General features: G+C 33.0%; 1 long non-coding RNA gene across 1 annotated transcript in view; it reads left to right on the top strand.

Moving 5' to 3' along the window:
• LOC147067096 (uncharacterized) overlaps window positions 1-11,691 on the top strand; it is a 300,820-nt gene extending 289,129 nt beyond the window's left edge. Inside the window, exon 5 of the long non-coding RNA XR_015071485.1 lies at window positions 11,609-11,691. This is a non-coding gene — a long non-coding RNA (uncharacterized LOC147067096). The remainder of the gene's footprint in view (window positions 1-11,608) is intronic.
• The last annotated feature ends 6,656 nt before the right edge of the window (window positions 11,692-18,347 follow it).

Below are 18,347 nucleotides of genomic sequence, written 5' to 3'. Positions count from 1 at the left end.
ATGATACAAGAGCCATACGCCTTTGGTCCCAATCAGGGCCTAAGCGGTGGCCGTATCATACAAGCTACCCCGAAATCTCTAGCTTGCATATTTGTAATTGACACCGCACTGACTGTGTTGCATCTCTCGCATCTGTTCAATGAGCTCTTTGCTGTGGCGGAGATTGCTAATAACAGGGGGCTCTCCATTGTAGTTATATCTGCGTATTTTCAGTACAGTTCTTCTACCCTGTATTGCACAAAATAACTGGAGAAAATCTTATATGCTTGCAGAGGCAAACAAATGATTGTTGGGGCGGACGTTAACGTCCAGTCCTTGCTCTGGGCCCAGACTTAACAAGGACAGTCCTGAACTACTCGAAAAGCTCTTGGCCGCCTTTGATTTGACAGTGCTAAATGACCCTGACGGGCCGGCCACTTCCTCCACCAGAAATGGTGAGTCACATATTGATGTCACTCTGACATCCAGTGGCATTGCCAGACGCGCCGTGGACTGGCAGTTCCACATGGACGCGGTGGCTAGCGATCACCGTCTGATCACATTTTTGTTCAGAGTTGCGGGAGATGCGGCCCCATTGAGCCAAACCGAGAGCATACTGCTTCCCAGGTGTTTTCGGATGAGCGGTGTCAATTGGAATGCTTTTGACGTCAAAATTGGTGGACTGGTCTCTGCCATGTCGGTTGACAATCTCCACCAAAGAGCCAATGACTTGACTGCGTTCATTACTCAAACTGCGTAGTCCACGTTGGGTAGAACCTCTCTGAGGCCACCCAACCTTGCGCCATGGTGGATACCAAAATTGACGTCTTTGAGAAGGACCATGAGACTTGCCCAAAGAAAATTGCAAAGAGCTAGAAGATCTCAGAACGACTTACCCATAAATGACGAACCTACAGAGATTGTTTATAAATCCGCAAGGGCAAAATTCAAAAAAGAGTTAAATAAAGCCAAGAAAAAGCACTGACGGGATTTTGTCTCTGAAATGGGGGGATATGATCCGTAGGGACCGCTTTTCTGCGTGATAAAGCTGGGCTCAAGGCCTGGTAAAGTCATGGCGGCTATGCGGCGCCCCGTTGGCACCTTTGCGATGGACAGCGCAGAGTCTGCATCCATACTGCTGGAAGCTCTAATTCCACAGGACATACCTACGGCACATGAGGATGACAGAACCTGTCAACTAAGACTATCTGCAATCTTGCCGTTGGAAACTCAGCATTCTCCTGAGCTTATCCAGTTGGAGGGGGGATTAATTTTTGATGGCCTCAGGGCGGGCAAAGCCCCCAGACCTGATGGGATCAGCAATATGATTGCCAGAAGGGCGTGGCTTCGAGCGCCTCATGATATAGTCGGGATTTATGCTGACTGCATGAGCAGGGGCATCTTCCCGGACTGTTGGAAGAAGGGTTTCCTTAGTATTATACCTAAGATGAGCACACGACCACCGCATGACGCAAAATCGTACCGTCCAATCACTCTTCTGCCAGTGCTGGGTAACATATTGGAACGGTTAATCAGCAGAAGGCTGGAGGACCACCTTGATAGAATCTACCATATCTCTGATAGGCAATTTGGCTTCAGACCCGGCAAGTCTACTGAGGACGCCATCAGATTTGCACAGAAATTTGTTGAGGACTCAGAAGGAGTCATTGTGGCAGGCATCTTTTTCGACATAGCCGGTGCCTTCGACACCGCATGGTGTCCATTAATTCTGTTTAAGTTTCGGCTCCGACAGATTTCCGGGGACCTCTTTGCCCTAGTGCAAAGCTATTTTAATAAAAGGGAAGTTATATACGACTCTAGCACTGAATTAATTTACAGAAAGACCACCATGGGGTGTCCGCAGGGTTCCGTGCTTGGCCCCTTGCTATGGAATATACTTTTTGACGATGTTTTGACGTTACCTCTACCACCGGACTGCGCGCTCGTCGCGTACGCTGACGACCTTCTTTTACTAGTTGGCTCGTCGAGCCTTCCAACATTCGAGCGCGTAGCTCTAAGGACGCATTATCGAGAATCCTAAACTAGGGTAAGCTTAATAAGCTTGCATTTGCACCTGGAAAAACGGAAGCTATCTTCCTCAAAGGCAGCTCAAGGATAAACATAAATATGCGATCACCCGCAGTGCGTTTTGGCGACTCTGCTATAAGGTTTTTTCGATAGGTGACCTACTTGGGGGTCGTTCTGGGGGTCTAGGACGATTTGGCACCGGACAACTGGACGCCACGGAATTCGAAAATAAATAGACGTTAGGTACTTATAGGTACTTTAAAAAAAAATATTCAATATTATTATTTATACTTCAATGATTATATTATGATTTAAAAGTTGGTAAGAATGTAAATTTGCAGACGTAAACAATGATTTAATCTTGCATATGTTTAAATTCCAACGAAAAAAGAGTTTTTTATTTTATATAAAGCCTTAGGCATGGTAATTCTCAATCCGCGATAAAGAATACATTATGTTAAGAGTAAAATGAATCCAAACTACTAAGTAATAGATAGAAACTGATTAAAATACCTCGTCTACACGTGTCTACGACAGTGCGGCGTCCAATTGTCCGGAGGCCAGTTGTCCCATTCCCTCGTTCTGGACGAGAAGCAGACCTTTTTGAAGCATGCCAAAGTAATTGTGGCTAAGGCCAACTCAGCCTATCAGAAGGTTGCTCGCCTGGCGGGCAACAATTGGGGCCTAAAGCCTCGTGCCCTGAGAATCGCCTACTAGGCTATATTCATGGGCATCGCAGGCTATGCCTCCAGCGTGTGGCACACCAAAGCCTCGCTGACAATTGTGAAGAGGGCTCTGCTTAGCGGACAGAGGCCTGCTCTGATTGGCCTTACTAAGGCCTATAGGACCACATCTACGGACGCCCTAGCGGTCCTTGCGGGGGTCTTTCCCCTCGACTTGCACGTTCAAATTAGAGGATCAATCACTCTCCTTATGAGGAGGATCAATACAACTCTCGCCGGTATCCCTCTGACACCGCCATCGAGAGTGGAGGGCGTGAACTACAGAAAGACTATATCTGAGCTGGTCTACACGACTGCATATGCGGCATGGCAGGCGAGATGGGTGGCTTCCCCTAAGGGCTGCCAGACTTTTCTATACTTTCCAGATGTCTTGGTGAGATACATGATAAAGAGACTGGTGCCGACCTACTGGACTAGTCAATTCATGACTGGCCATGGAAACTTTGCGGCCAAACTGCAGGGATTTGGTTTGGCAAGACATGGGTTGGGTTGCTCATGTGGACACGACCAGCAGGACGCAGGACACGTCCTGTGGTACTGTCCACTTATGGACCCCGAACGAGCGGAGTTTTTTGCCCGGGTCCGACCCCATTCGGGCCTAATAGGACACGCGGACATGGTGGCAACCGAGGCAAATTTTGCGGCCTTTACTAAATTCGCCAGAGCGTACGGGGAGCGGGACACTCTCGGCTCCTCTTGCGACTCTTCAAATTAAAGTCACTCTGATAGTTGCCAAATAAATTAACATCACGCATTCGCACTTCGGTGCAAGGTTGCATCACCAGTCCCGTGCGGCTCTGCTCGGAACAAAATGAGGGCTTAAATCCTTTGATCTGGCACACGTAAGGGTTATGTTAGCCGGCCGCGTATAACGTGGCTGCATATACATAACGGGAGCGGAGTTGGGAGTTTTACACACCATATTCTGATCATAATAGTGTATCAAAACTCAATCATTTTCATTTTCGTTATTTCATTGATATGTGATGGAAAACATCCTTGTTGGGAATTTTGGGGCCCTCTGGTGTTCGAAAAGCACATATGAAAATACACACATACGTATTTTGCTCGTAAGTGATGGCCAACACCTTTGTTGGGAATCGAGGGCCGTCTGGTGAAAGAACGAATCAATAATTTAACAACTATGTTTTGAATATACATTCTTATTATACAATAATTCTTTCCATATATTATTATTCCTCCTTCTAAAACTTTAATCAAATTTTTGAATGAATATTTTATTCAACGGTTATTATGAAATTGACACCTAAAATTACATCGCATTACAGAAAAATTTTAAAACGTGTATCCGAAATAAAAACACTTCATTGTAAATACCTATAAGAGATTTTCTCAAAATTGAATACATCATCAACTTGAGAATGTTTTAGATTAATAATAAATGTAAATACTCTCAAATCAAAATAATACCCTCTCCAATATACTATGCAAACACCATGACCAAATAAACCTAAACCTAAAAACCGCCAGAGGATGTTTTGATTAGCTGATGGATTCGATTCAAGTCTCTGGGATGATTTGTGGTATGCGTAATATGTTAAAGCCAATATAAATTTCCAGTTGATTTCCCACATTGTGGACCACCGACAGCCATGTAATTAAAACAGCAACATAACGATCGTCTTTATATAAATAATTCGTAAAACATTAAGAGAGATTGGACTGTGCGTAGAGGATATAATATGTATCTTTTTATCTCAAAGATGTCTTATATAACATTACATCTCGTTAAATAATATAATATTTCTTTCGAGATTAAAACCAGATCACTTCTGCAACGACGCACTACGTATCCACTAAAATAATATGTAATTTGATTATAATAGGTACATAAGCTTTAATGTAATAATTTTAGTAGGAGTTAGTACTGTACTTTAATGATCAGTGGCATTGGTTAGTAATATTTGTAAAGAATACTGTGTAAAAATTCTTTCATGACATCGTGATATTATACAATTTCTACCAGTTATCACAAGAAAAGTACCTACCTGTATGTTTTATGATAGTTGGTACATCTTCTCCATTATTTTTAATTTTACAGATTTTAAAAGTATTATTTTTAGGTACTACGAAATTTCTATTTACTTACCATTTACACTGGCCGTTAAAAATCACGTACTCTCAACGTTTTTAGTGAATTTATGAACACTTCAGTAAACACGGAAAGGTCTGTGATTTCTTTTATATCGATATTCGCACGACTTCATCTGACATGAAAATTGAACCAGCGTAAAATAACAAAATTTCTTTACTGAATACATTTTCTTTTCAAGATGTTTTTAAATCACAGCTTTTCGTGCTAATACGAGTACTTATAACAAATTTTTATTTTGGTATTTTTTAAATATCAAGCGAAAAGGTACATTTTATAAGCTTTATTGGGGTGACCTCTTGAACCAGGATGTTTTACGATGGTTGTTATTTTCCTATTTTAAACCATCATATTATAAACGCTACGGATGGTATCCAGAGCACTTCCAAGATACAAGAATTTAATTGGATTGAAGAAAAAGTAGGCCAGGTTACAGTATCCATGGAATGTGGCCGAGCCAGCTTCAATGTCGCTACTTCACTTTCAATATAACGATAAAGGTTCGAATATATTATGGTAACGTTATGTGCTGTCACAGTAATCTGCCACTACAGGGACTACTTAATGTCGTTTTTCTTGGTATTTAAAAAGTTAATAATAAAATGTAATGCTCCCATCCCGTAACATATTTTGAAACTTTAAACGAACATTTTCAGTTAGCAAAATCTACCGAAATCACCAAACGCGTACCGCGTTGCATCGACACCAGCATAACTCAATGAACGTTTATCATTTTCCACATGCCTACACACTTTCGACTCATGTCAAAATCGTGTGTTTTTTTATTTATTTTAGTGATTGGCACTATGTATTTTCTATAAAAATATTGTATATTATAATATATGGTCGGCAGGCTGGATTATGTTCAAAATATTATCTCCATATGCAAATATCGCAAGTAATTTTCACGTATACATACGTAGAAACTGTTAAAATTAATTGAAATTAGCATGGCTTAGGAATAAAAATTCAAAATACTAATACATTAGAGTTGGCACTTTCTATCATTGAATTTATAGAGATAGTGATCGTTCAAAATATTCTGCAGAATGACGAAACCATAGACTAAATTTGTCACCGCGACAGCATGTGACAGTACGCGATGTGCACCATTATGTATTTGAACCTTAAACTGCACAGTACACTTTCTTATTTTCTCGTTACTCATAAAATCACACAACTTATCCACCGCAAGTATCTATTGTCGAAGCTCTGTATACGGTTATTCTAATTTCTTTATAAGATACTACGATCTGATAAGGTAAAGCAAAACCATCAAAAAAAATTAAAAGCTTGACCTAATCAGTTAATCATACTCGGGAATATCAAACGTATCTTAGATATTTGGACCCTAAAGCATTGTGTAAATAATATATCAAAAAATCAAAGCTATAATACCTTTATCTATATTTTTTAAATACTATTGCATTTAAATGATTTTATAATAAAATATTATTATATTTACTCCAAAAATAATAATTCTATGCTCACTACTTTTCGAAATTTTTCAGAATAAGTTCAGCAATGATATCTTTCATATAACACACTGATATATTCACAGCATGTAGCACGTGTTACAGTGAGGATATTTTCATATCTTATAAACTGGGTGGATATGGATAGTATTACAATTAATAAAATCAGTTTGACGTTTATTAAATACTATACTAAATGATTATAATCTTTTGTATGAAAGTGTTATATTAAGAAATACAATATTATAGTGTACGTTTAACTAAAATTAATACGTTTTTGGTGCTTAGTAACAATTTATTATTATAATATACCTAATACAGAAACATTTTATAATACTGTAATTTTATAATGTTGTAATTTTGAATTTTATATATTATGCAATAATATATTATTAATGTTGATATTAAATATCAAACATATTATGTTCAATAAGAATATAATACAATTATTTATGATTATACAAAATTGAAACTAACATTTTAACGAATTGTTTAGTTTGTTTCCTAAGTTAAAAGATCGTAACGACATTTTGGCATACAATAGTCAGGTACGTTTATATCGAGTCAGATTATTAGGATTGCTTTATTTAATCTACAGATTCCTATTTTAAGTGAAATAATTCTATTGAATTAATTAACCTAATGTTAAAACATTAGGTTAATTAACGATTGTGAAATATTTAGCCCGTATTATAATATATGTTAACTTATGCATAATGTAATCGATTTTTGACCGATGATATACACATAACAATTGAACGATGTCAAAAATGAAAACGTTATATTACCAGTAATCAATAAAATATAGTAGGTATTGGTCGTCATTTACTTAAAAATAGAATTGAGTTCCGATTATTTACTCAAACACAAAAGATTAGCATTATTAAAAACCTATGTATATATTATTTAAATTATTGAAACAAGTTTGCCATATTGTGAACTAAAGTAGAGTTATAATACGTTCAATTCAAGTAGTAGGTATTGTCTAAATTGTAGTTACACTCTATCTACGATTTTACAAATAAATTGCTAATAAAGCAACGAGTAAATTGTTTAATTTATATTGGGCATTTTTTCTTATTTTCAATATTCAATTCAAAATTATTTTTAATATTTACCCAAAACAATTTAAAATAAAAACATTGTAAAACTTTTCATTAAGAACAGTGACGTCGTCATTTAATCTATTGCTATTTTAAACAATCGACTATGCATAGGGTTTGTAATTACATTTATTAATTATAATTATTTTTACATATTGCCGACATCTTTGCGTTTTACCCTAATAACGATTTATATTCATGCTGCTAGTATTATAACCGAATAATTGAATAAATTTATTTAAAACACTATCAATAAAAAACAATATTTAAAAAAAACATTATGTTATTTCTTTAACTGAAATAATTAAAACTTCATAAGTTATTGTAAACAGTAATTAACTATAAATAATGAGTAACATATTTATTTTTTTCTTCGTGGTAAATCAGAATTTATCAGTATGGTTAATATTATCTAAAACAACATATTAAAATAACTCTTAGAATAATAAATTAAGTATATGGCTTCAATAATGAGAGTTTTCCGCTAGCTTTGGTAATTTTAAAGTATATGAATTATTAGTAAAATGTTCACGTGTTATATTGGGTGAGTCTCGAAATATGATAATAATATATTATGGTTCCGCACATAATGTTATCGATTTTGCCAAGTCACCCCTGAAGCCATTTTCTTAGGCATCAAACGTATTCTAGGCATTATAATTGTTCATGTTAATATGTAAATTCGTATGATAAATTGCTCTTCTCTTGCGAAGATGATAAAGGTTCAGTGGCTTTTAAACAATATGAGTTGGTTTTTTATATAATTCACTGTAATTTCTGTGCGAATAAATCTGACCAGATAACATAAAATTACAATGAAATAATACTATGAACTTACCACACACAATATTATTTAGTGTTTTTTTTTTAAATTTAGCTATACAAGAGAAAAACACATTATTTATTCTCTAGTTTACCGTTTGAAACAAATAAATAATTGATCTCTTATATTATATTAGTTTTAATCGTCTATAATACTTACACTAAAGTATTTATTACACATTTCATATTATAGAATACATACTGACATCAAGCAAATGTCTAAATGATTATGCCTAAACTTCAAAAGTGAGCTTCAATTTATTTAGAAATATTTTGTACTTAATTTAATTTGTTAAAAAATAGCACATCTTACCTACTTATAGAATTTTATGCACCGTTTTCGAGAAGGTGGATGATACCATCCATAACACACTACCTTGCTTATACATTCTGAAGAACACTCGTCAGTTGGAACTGGCTTACTACGAGTATCTTGGCAGTCAGTTAACTTTAACTCTTGAATATATAGGTATATACCTTCAATATATTATATAACAACTATAGCCGTACGTATGCCGTACTGTACTTAATAAACACCATTCTCCACCAGACTTTGTATGATTTCTGGATGCTCTCTACATAGCATCGTCATTATATACAGAAGCTGGTTTATGGCCTTGTTTTATACTGTAGAATAACTTAATACTGATCTATCTCCTTTATTATGTAGCTAATATTGTTTTGATAATATTTCGTTGTTGCTAAATGTCATGTTGCGAACGTCTTAAACTTATAATTTGTAATGTCCACAATGAAATGATATTCTGAGATTGAAAATTTTAATACATAATTAATAATAAAATAAACGTAAATAAAAAATTCTATAGTAATGACTAATACATATTTTTTCATCACTATGAATATTTTGTATTTTTGATTTGAATATAGTAGTTTAGGTAATATTAATATAATAATAATATAATAGATTCATTATTCTTTAATCTCACATACGTAAAAAAACTGTTCTCACACTTCTGATCTTTTTATATATATAACAATATGATACCTATATATATATACGGAATTATTTTAACACGAGTTTCTAACCGATCTATTTTTATAGGAAACGAGATATTAAAAGTTATTGTCATACTGAATTAGATCAATTCGCACTTTTTATATTTTTTTAAGTTTTTCTCCAAAGCACTGTTAAATTGGGGCATTTTAACGGTCATATAGCTTATAGCTTCGAAATTTGATTACATTACCATATACGATATACAAATAATACAAAATACAACGTTTTGTATATGTACTGCACTGCTTCAGTCACATAATATAATATTTACGTTTTGGTTTTAAATGGTACTAAATTATATTATATCCTTAATTAATTCAATACACTATTTGAAGCGGCATTATTTTACATAAGATTACGATCATATATTAGTTTATGAATATATGTAAGTATTAAACGTACATATCATAATTAAATTCATTTGACGATTATTCCGAGCAGTAAGCAAACTATAATTATATATACTAATTAAACTACGCTTATTTTATTATGTTTAGATAACATAGTGAAATTTAAATAAATATTATTCTAAGAGTGAACTTTAATACAACGAAAACAAAACTGACTAACGTGTCAGTTGTTGACTAACATTGTATGTAAATTGGCGTAGGAACAATACGTATTTATAAATTATTGGTATATAAAACTAAATTTAATATTGATTTAATTGTTATCATGATTCCGTACACAATTATTATATGCATATTAATATTAAATAAACCATTTCTTTATTAAATGAAAAATAAACAATATTTAATGACGTGGCAATTTTGATTGAACATGCATAATACGAAATACCTCAAAAATATACTGATTAGAATTTGGAACTTAGCCGTACAACGCCATCACCATTGCCAAACATATTTTGTGTTGCTCTCCAATTTTTAGAAAAATCTTAGTACTATCTAGGAATTAGGTTGGGTTAGGTTAAAATACCTTGATTCCAAATCAGCGAGATGTTTACTAGTATTAATAGAACTTGATATAACACTTTGGACGAATAATTATTGGTAATTTACCTATGATGCACATCTCTAAATTTATAAAGCACATTGGTCGGAATTCGATAAATGCAAGATTGAATCCTTCCGGACATAAATATTTTGTCTGAAAGATGTGGTCAAAATAATTATAACTTACTAATATAAATCTTCTCTTTTGGTTTTGTCTTTTATCGAACCTTAACAACTCCTCTCCTGGACCAGTCATATCAGACCCCAACGCCTTGAACGTTGAACTACTTACAAAGATTGTGTAGCTAATAGAATCTTCTTCTACCTACGCTTTTGCTATCCTATGAGCTACGAGTTCTAGCAAATCATACTTATGTAAAGCATTAAAATATACTTTGTTCGCGGTATTCTATATTTTGTTATATAATTTGAGCGCTATAAGTTTATTTATCAATTGATTGATTTCTCGCTAAATGAATATGGCCCTAACCTATTTTATAGTCAATTTATTGATATATTAAAGTCAGTTGGCACATATTGCACGTAAAGACATTGAAAGAAAAGTCTTTGAAAGAAAAATAATACATAAAATCTTTGAAACTACTCTAAAAAATAACGAATCACAATACACCACAAGCTATACAACAAAAATAAACAGCAAACGATAGGTAGATTATACGTTACTAAGACTAGGTAGACGGGTCATATTGAGACAACTTCGAGAAACATTACACTACCAATCTTTGCTAGGTAGGCATCCCAGCGGAATTAACCTAAAGACAGACCAGAAAGATATTATTAACACTGTGGAAAAATACTGAAGCAGGATGGCAAGACCAAAAAATTAATTAAATATGATGAAAGATAGAATTCAGTTTTGACAATAATTTAAGCAATGCCACATATACAATGTTTTAGCCATGTCCATGGAGAGCATGGCCGTCATACTCTTGGGTGGTATCAGATAATATACAATATTCTTTACCATATGAAGCTCTTGAAATGAAAGCATACGTCTGCTCATAAACTTGGCTGTTCATATATCAATTTCCAAAACTCATAAGCTAAAACCTTTTAGCCTGACTTACAGCTTTCTTTGAGCTTTGAGCTTTAATACATTTTTTATAAATATAGAAAATAAATTGCTACTTATCGATTTTGTATGTAAAATGTGATTACTAACGCCGGTAAATATTTTCACGCTTTTGTGCTACAATCTTATCTTTGCTTTATTTGCCGCTTTCTTGAGAAAAATACTCAGTCATTTATTACCCTCTTACAAGCAACTTAATATATTTTTACCCTTTCATTTCGAATGCTTATTAGATGAAGATTAATAGACCTCAAATCAATGTCGTATTTCTTATGTTCCAGGTAATGACAACAGACTGATAGATCTACACTTTTTCCGGACGCGTCACCCACCTGGTTCGTCCACCTGTCACCCAATTAATCAGGTGAGCATTTTGCCTGTAACACAAAAACTAATTTAGGCTACTTAAAAAATAAGATGTTGGTCGAATTTGTTATTTAATATCTTCTATATTTGGGAAATGCATTATTATTTTTATATTATCGTATTTGATTTTTATTGAAAAACCAGTATTACATTTTGTAGCCATTATTTTTGGACACTTGTAAAATCTAATAGCGTTAATAGAGATAAAATGTCCAGTTGATATTTTTTGGTAACATGAACTAAGAAAATAAAATAAAAATACAGCTTAAATACAAATAAATGCATACAATATCGGTAATGCAGGTATTATTTATTGTCAAATATGAAAATTGTTACTTTGTATTCATTATATAAGTATCTATTGTTTTAATTTAATATAATGTATATTTTGTTTATTCTGATTTTGCATAATAAATATTTTGAAATATCTAAATTCTATAGACAAAATATGGATTTATACTCGTTATCTATAAAAAATATTGAAAAAGAGATATTGATTAATTAATTACTTAAAAATACAATAATACGTTATATTTTATTCAACTTTTAATATAGTTGAGCTTAAAATCCGCAACCATCAGATATGGCATTTTGTCATTAGCTAAAGATAAATTTAATAAATTATTAACATATTAATTTAAAAAATACTTTTTCACATCGCTACAAAGAATAAAAAAATCATTTCTAAAATAGTGGTTGGAAAGTCGTTTATACGTTCAGAATCAAAACAAAGTTGTCTTTTATTAAAAGAATTAAATTTATACTCTCTTCACTTGGTGAAAATGTAAATTCTTTATGAAAAGTATTTCAAAACAACTCACCTTAATTTATTTGAAAACCTTTTAACTTGCACAGAAACCCTTTCAGAAACAATAGAACATAAATTTCCGCAGAAAGTTTACATTTTCATTTCAAGAAATATAGCTACTCTCAACTAATGAAACTATTGTTCGCTAACCCCTTCAAGCACCACGGATTTATTGTGAGATTTTTTGCAGCGTACTGTAAATATGTCTTTGCTAGTATTTTCCTCGCCATAATGAATATTCTTAAATATAATACGTATAGTACAAGTCACACTTTTTCAGCCGCCTTACGTATTTTAAATTGCATTGTAGATACATTATTCATATTATATTACAGTATTGTTAAAATTTTACTATTTAAGTGAAATTAACTTTAATTCGAATCTAATCGTTCATTTATTATTGTCATTCTATTCTCTTTCTGCTGTTGTATAACTCTGTATATGTCTTGGCTTTCTGCAGACACTCTCTATATCCTCTCTATCTCCAAGCAGTGCAGTAATTATTTTGCCAAAATATCTTCAAATATTTTATAACATAATATAGTCTACTTAGTCTCTGCCACCCAGATAACTATTTTTCCGTCAGGAAATGCACACAATATAACCCTTCTCCTTGCTCGTTATGTCCATAATTTGAAAACCATAAGTTATGATATAAATTTAGGTGTTATTACTTTTATACAATTGTTATATTTGTCTATAGGTACTTACTCCTTAACATTTTACAATTAAGTAGATTCTTAGTTTATTATTCAAAATTAGTCATTATTAGTTAGTTAATAATTCAACCCGTATTGAATGAATCGTAATTTCATTATTTTCAATAAAATCTTATAAATTATGTTTACCGTTTATTCTTTCCGCCCAAATTCATAAACGTAATCAATCGATGCATTTTTTGTGAAATTAAAATTGTATCATTATTTAAATATAATAAAATGGTTTATTATTAAAGGGTTAGTTTAAAAAACGGTCTTTAGTTAAAACAATTAATCAAAGGAAAACAAAAAGATGTTGTGCTTATTTCATGAAAAGCATTCATTAATCTTAACTAGGTACACAATTTTCTTCTGTGACTATTTATCTTTTTTGCTGCTTTGCTCGCTTTCTTCTCGATATGCCACGTATGCGAGCTTTGTATGCAAATAATGGCGGATTTAGTAGAAAAAGCACTAATACTCATTGGTGAAATAAAAAAAGCTTTATACATTTAATATATTATCTAGAGACATATCATTTATATCAATGTATGTACCTACTTAGTTTGTTCAACATTATCTAATCATTAAATGAATATATTATATCGTCACTATTCTGGCAGAAGACACTAATTCGAAAAAATGACATATTGAGTTAGTTATACCAAAATGTTCCTTATTTCAAACTTTACCGTCTGGAAACCTTCTTAATATATAAACAGTCTTTATTTTAAAGTCGTCCTTTTTACGATTACTTAATAAACTCACATGATAGACCATTTCAAACATTTTAATAACTTCAAAGTCAAATTACCCAAAACTAGTATTCTTCAGTTAGTGTGTTCTGCCAGAACAGAGACAATATTTTGAATGACATTATTTATCCTTCCGGGTAGGAAAAGTAAACCAAACAACCTATTTTGTATTTTTTTTATATCAGTGTCGAATCAGATTGGGCAGGAAAAGCAAATAAAATAAACTCACTTTGTTTCATACATAAGTAATAATTCTTATCAGAAGTTTTCAGAAGGCTGTTTGGCATATAGTTTGTAAAAATAGTCTACATTTTTTATAATAAAAAATATTGTACCATATTTTTTATTGTATCATCATAATACTCGTACGTTACCATTTTTAGTACTATACCGTATTATCATATATTTCAATATGTAGTAAAAAGGTCATTCATCAGTATTATCTCTCTAAATATATTGCACCGGAGTATAACATTATGTAGGCTTAACCTTATCTGAAATCCGTGATTTAATTCATACCAAAATGGTTTTCCACATCAAAAAACTGATACAGGCTGATGTAATTAAATCAATTTTAAGCGCTTTCAGATTTTTACTTTGTTTTATATTATAATTTTAATTACTACATCCGAACAGAATACATGTTTTATTTTTATATTCCATCTAGTTTCATATTAATTTGGTAAAGATATTATATAGATATTTAAAAATATACAACAATAAATATAAATGGAAGTAAGTAAGCTAGCTTAATAATTTTCTACGTCAAAAATCTCTATATTATAGCGAAATCAATTAGTAATGTTGAAAAAACCCATATCGAATAATCATAATATTATTAAATGTCGTATTACCACAAACCCAACTTATAACTTCTTCTTCAACTTATAACACTCTTTCCAACAATGCCTTGGCTAACATGATAGCCAAGGCATTGGCTTTAAAAATTGTGAGATAAAAAAATGTAGATATCAGTTGAGAAAGTGCTCTTACGATAAAACATAGATTATATAAACGCTTAATATCTGGAATTGAAATCGTGCTATTATGTAAATTTGACCAACAATAAAATATTTATCTTTACAGATGTGACTGGATATCAGATGACAAGAAAAAGCTATTTTGTATGAATGTATTTATGTTTGTTAGTATATCGGTGATAAGTGCTTTCTTCTACGTATGTAAGGCAATTTATTAAAAATAAATCGCTATAATTCATTTAAGTTGATAAACATAAACATTTATTCCAGGTTGAAATATATATATATAACAAGCTGACCCGGCAAACGTTGTTCTGCCATATAAATTATTTCTAGTGAATATTTTAGTTGTTAAATAAAAATTAACGAATGTATCGTAAGTGTGTGGGGATAGAATCTATGACAGAAAGAGGAATAAAGCGCTGTAGACGATGACCGCCGATAAAAACAAAAAAACATCAACCATTCATTTTCTCAATTCAAAATGAGTAATGATGTTCATAATGAATGAATTACCTGTGACAGGATCTCGTTGTTTAATGTTTATGCAATATCCGTCTTGTCCCTTCCAGAAAATTAGCAGATTTTGGAGAGCGTCCTATGAACGGTGTGTGTCAGCGATGAACTCCAGATTATTGTTTCTTCTTTGAATCACGATTTCTCACGTCGATGTGCGGTCGCCAACCATGATTCCAGCAATGTCGTCAACAACAGTCGTATTGAATCGACGTACGTGCTTTCCAGCTAGTGTTTATCAGGATTTATGACAATAGCGTGATTGTCACTTTGCAATTCGTGCATGTTTGCTTTGAAAAATTTCAATAATTCATTGTGCTCATTCAACAGGGCGTCTAGTTTGCCGACGATGCGCCTGGCATTAGGCAAATTGAGTCTATTGTAGCCGCAACGTGCATCCACATGATTGATGTCCTCACGGCCGCGCCCATGAAGTAGATTTGTAAAAATGTATGTGGTTCGTTTGGCATTGGCAGCAATGAGCCTACTTTGTGGTATACTTGGCCTTTGATTTTGAACGTAGAATGGAATTGTTGACCATTTGCCGCAGTATTGTGAACTATTTCTGTTGCTCCAGACGAAGTCATTTGGAAGCATGAATTGAATGTGCGAATGGACTTCAGGAACAGGTTTGAATCTGGAACCGTGCCGATGAGCAAGCCGTTCAATGGTTCTGGTGGTATCTCAATTTCTGGTAGTTGCACTTTTCCTGATGCGCAACACATCCCGGCTGACTCATGTTTGAATTTGAGCGCATGACAATGGGGACATTCTTTGTCCATAGCACCGCACCAATCAGCACTTTTGGGTGAGCGGAATATTCAATGTCTGGCTCGTACTCGAATGCGAGACGAAGGAACGAAGCGGATGTAAATGTTCGATGTACTTGTTGGCGTTGTCGGTCATTTTCTCTGCGTGTGTCAACTACGAACCGGCGCGCTTGGCTCCGTTTCAATTGTCGTTGTTGATTTCGTTCAGCTCGTGCCTCTTGTGATTGAGATGCATGCAATTGCGACATGCTTACACGCACGTTTTTGTTATCTTGTTGGATTTGTTCGTCTGTTCTTTCTGCTCTACTATTTTGCATGTTTGTTGCTTTATTCGTTCGACGGCACAAATGGCCCCCCTTGCGTTTTGCTGGCATTGTGCACTGTAATACACGCACATAAAAATAGATAAATTAAAATAAATCGTACAAAATTTTGCACGCACTGAGTTGTGATATGCCGAATGAAATTTCAAAATGACGCGACGCTTCTCTTAAATTCTTCTTGGACGAAGCGCCATCTGTCATTCAATAACATAAATAATTTCGTTCTGTTGGAAATACGAACGACGGTTAAATTTGTTTACACAAAAATATTAAAATCGCGATTAAAAAATGGGAGGGTGGGAGTATGAAAATGAAAATTTGGGGTTATAGGTATTTTTATATGCCAAATAATAAAAAAATACATAAAAAAAAATTGTCAAAAAAATAAAAGAAATTTTTTCTGGATAGAGATACCCTAATCACATAGCGGTATGAAATATACTTGTTGACCTATTTTCATACCTAACAAATATACATAAAAAAATTCATAAAAATCGGTCGAGCCATTTCAGAAGAGTTCGACCACAAACATCGTGACACGAGATTTTTATATATATAGAGATTATAATCTTACAAGCGCTACAAAATAAAGAGACACGATTAATAATAGTTAATACTTCGTGACACTTGTTTACAGAATCAGTAAAGCTATTTAAAATATGAAAATATTAGAATGTACTCAGTTAGTACCAGTGAGAATTCTTTTATCGCTCTTTTATTTTAGAAATTTTTGAAAGAGAAATTACATAATAAACTGAATTATTATAAGTACCTACTATCTGTAATTACTTACCCGTTAAAATAAAAAAAATCAGCAATACGTTGTGAAAAATACAAGGAAATCATTAGCCATACGAGGTCGAGGCTGATCAGAGTGAGAATTGGGATTGCATTTCTCTTATCAAAAGCATCTCATCAGGTCATTTAAAAGTGACCATACTTACTTGAGTAACTCAGAACTGTTCTTGTGCTGTACTTGTTTTTAGCCGTGTTTCCTTGTGTAGAGATCTCTCCCTATCGAATTCTTTAGACTTTTGTATACCTACTTTATGTATACGTAAATACGTGATGTGGACACATATTATCGATGGTGGAGCAGGTTATAATGAGCGAATAGACCATCACATGTTTCACAGTTTCCTCAGCAGTACATTTGCAATTTAAAGGATGATCAGAATATCCGCACTCTTTCATATTATATTTGGTCCTTGTAACTCGGTTTGTATTCGATTCATTGTCCTACAAACTGAAAAATCTTGTATGCCTCCAGGTGGCAATTTCTGGCTTCTGTTAAGACTGCGTAGTCACATCTCTTACTCCCTCACCATTCTTTCTATCAAAGGCGGCTCCAAAATTTCTTTGGATAACGATATATTTTTTCGATTCTATAATATTTCAGACAATACTTATTTTATGATATAGTAATGTTTTACTATTAGTAATTTTGATTAGTTGAATATCTTTTATTCTAAAATTTCTACCTTTAAATATTTAATTTCTAAACTATAATAAACATGATAAATATGATGAACACAAAGCAACTTAACAATTAGCCTAATATATTTATATCCTGAAGCCAATAAGTAAACTTAATTAATCAAATATTGCAACTTTTTGACCAAGTAAAAATTATATGATTCAATTTACAAAGCATTCCATATTCAAAAATATATCCAAAATTTATGCACATCTTTTCCATCACGTTTATACGTTATAACACTTTATAGCTATTAATAGCTTACCGTTGATGTAATTAAATAACGATATTTCTATTGTTATCTAAAAATAAAATAAAAACTAATAA

This window comes from Rhyacophila brunnea, unplaced genomic scaffold, assembly GCF_057557595.1.
Source record: "Rhyacophila brunnea isolate RB1 unplaced genomic scaffold, BYU_Rbru_1.0 scaffold_4, whole genome shotgun sequence".
In the NCBI taxonomy this organism is placed as follows: Eukaryota; Metazoa; Arthropoda; class Insecta; order Trichoptera; family Rhyacophilidae; genus Rhyacophila; species Rhyacophila brunnea.
The sequence above is the reverse complement of the archived record's forward strand: the minus strand, read 5'-3'. Positions and strand labels throughout refer to the sequence as shown.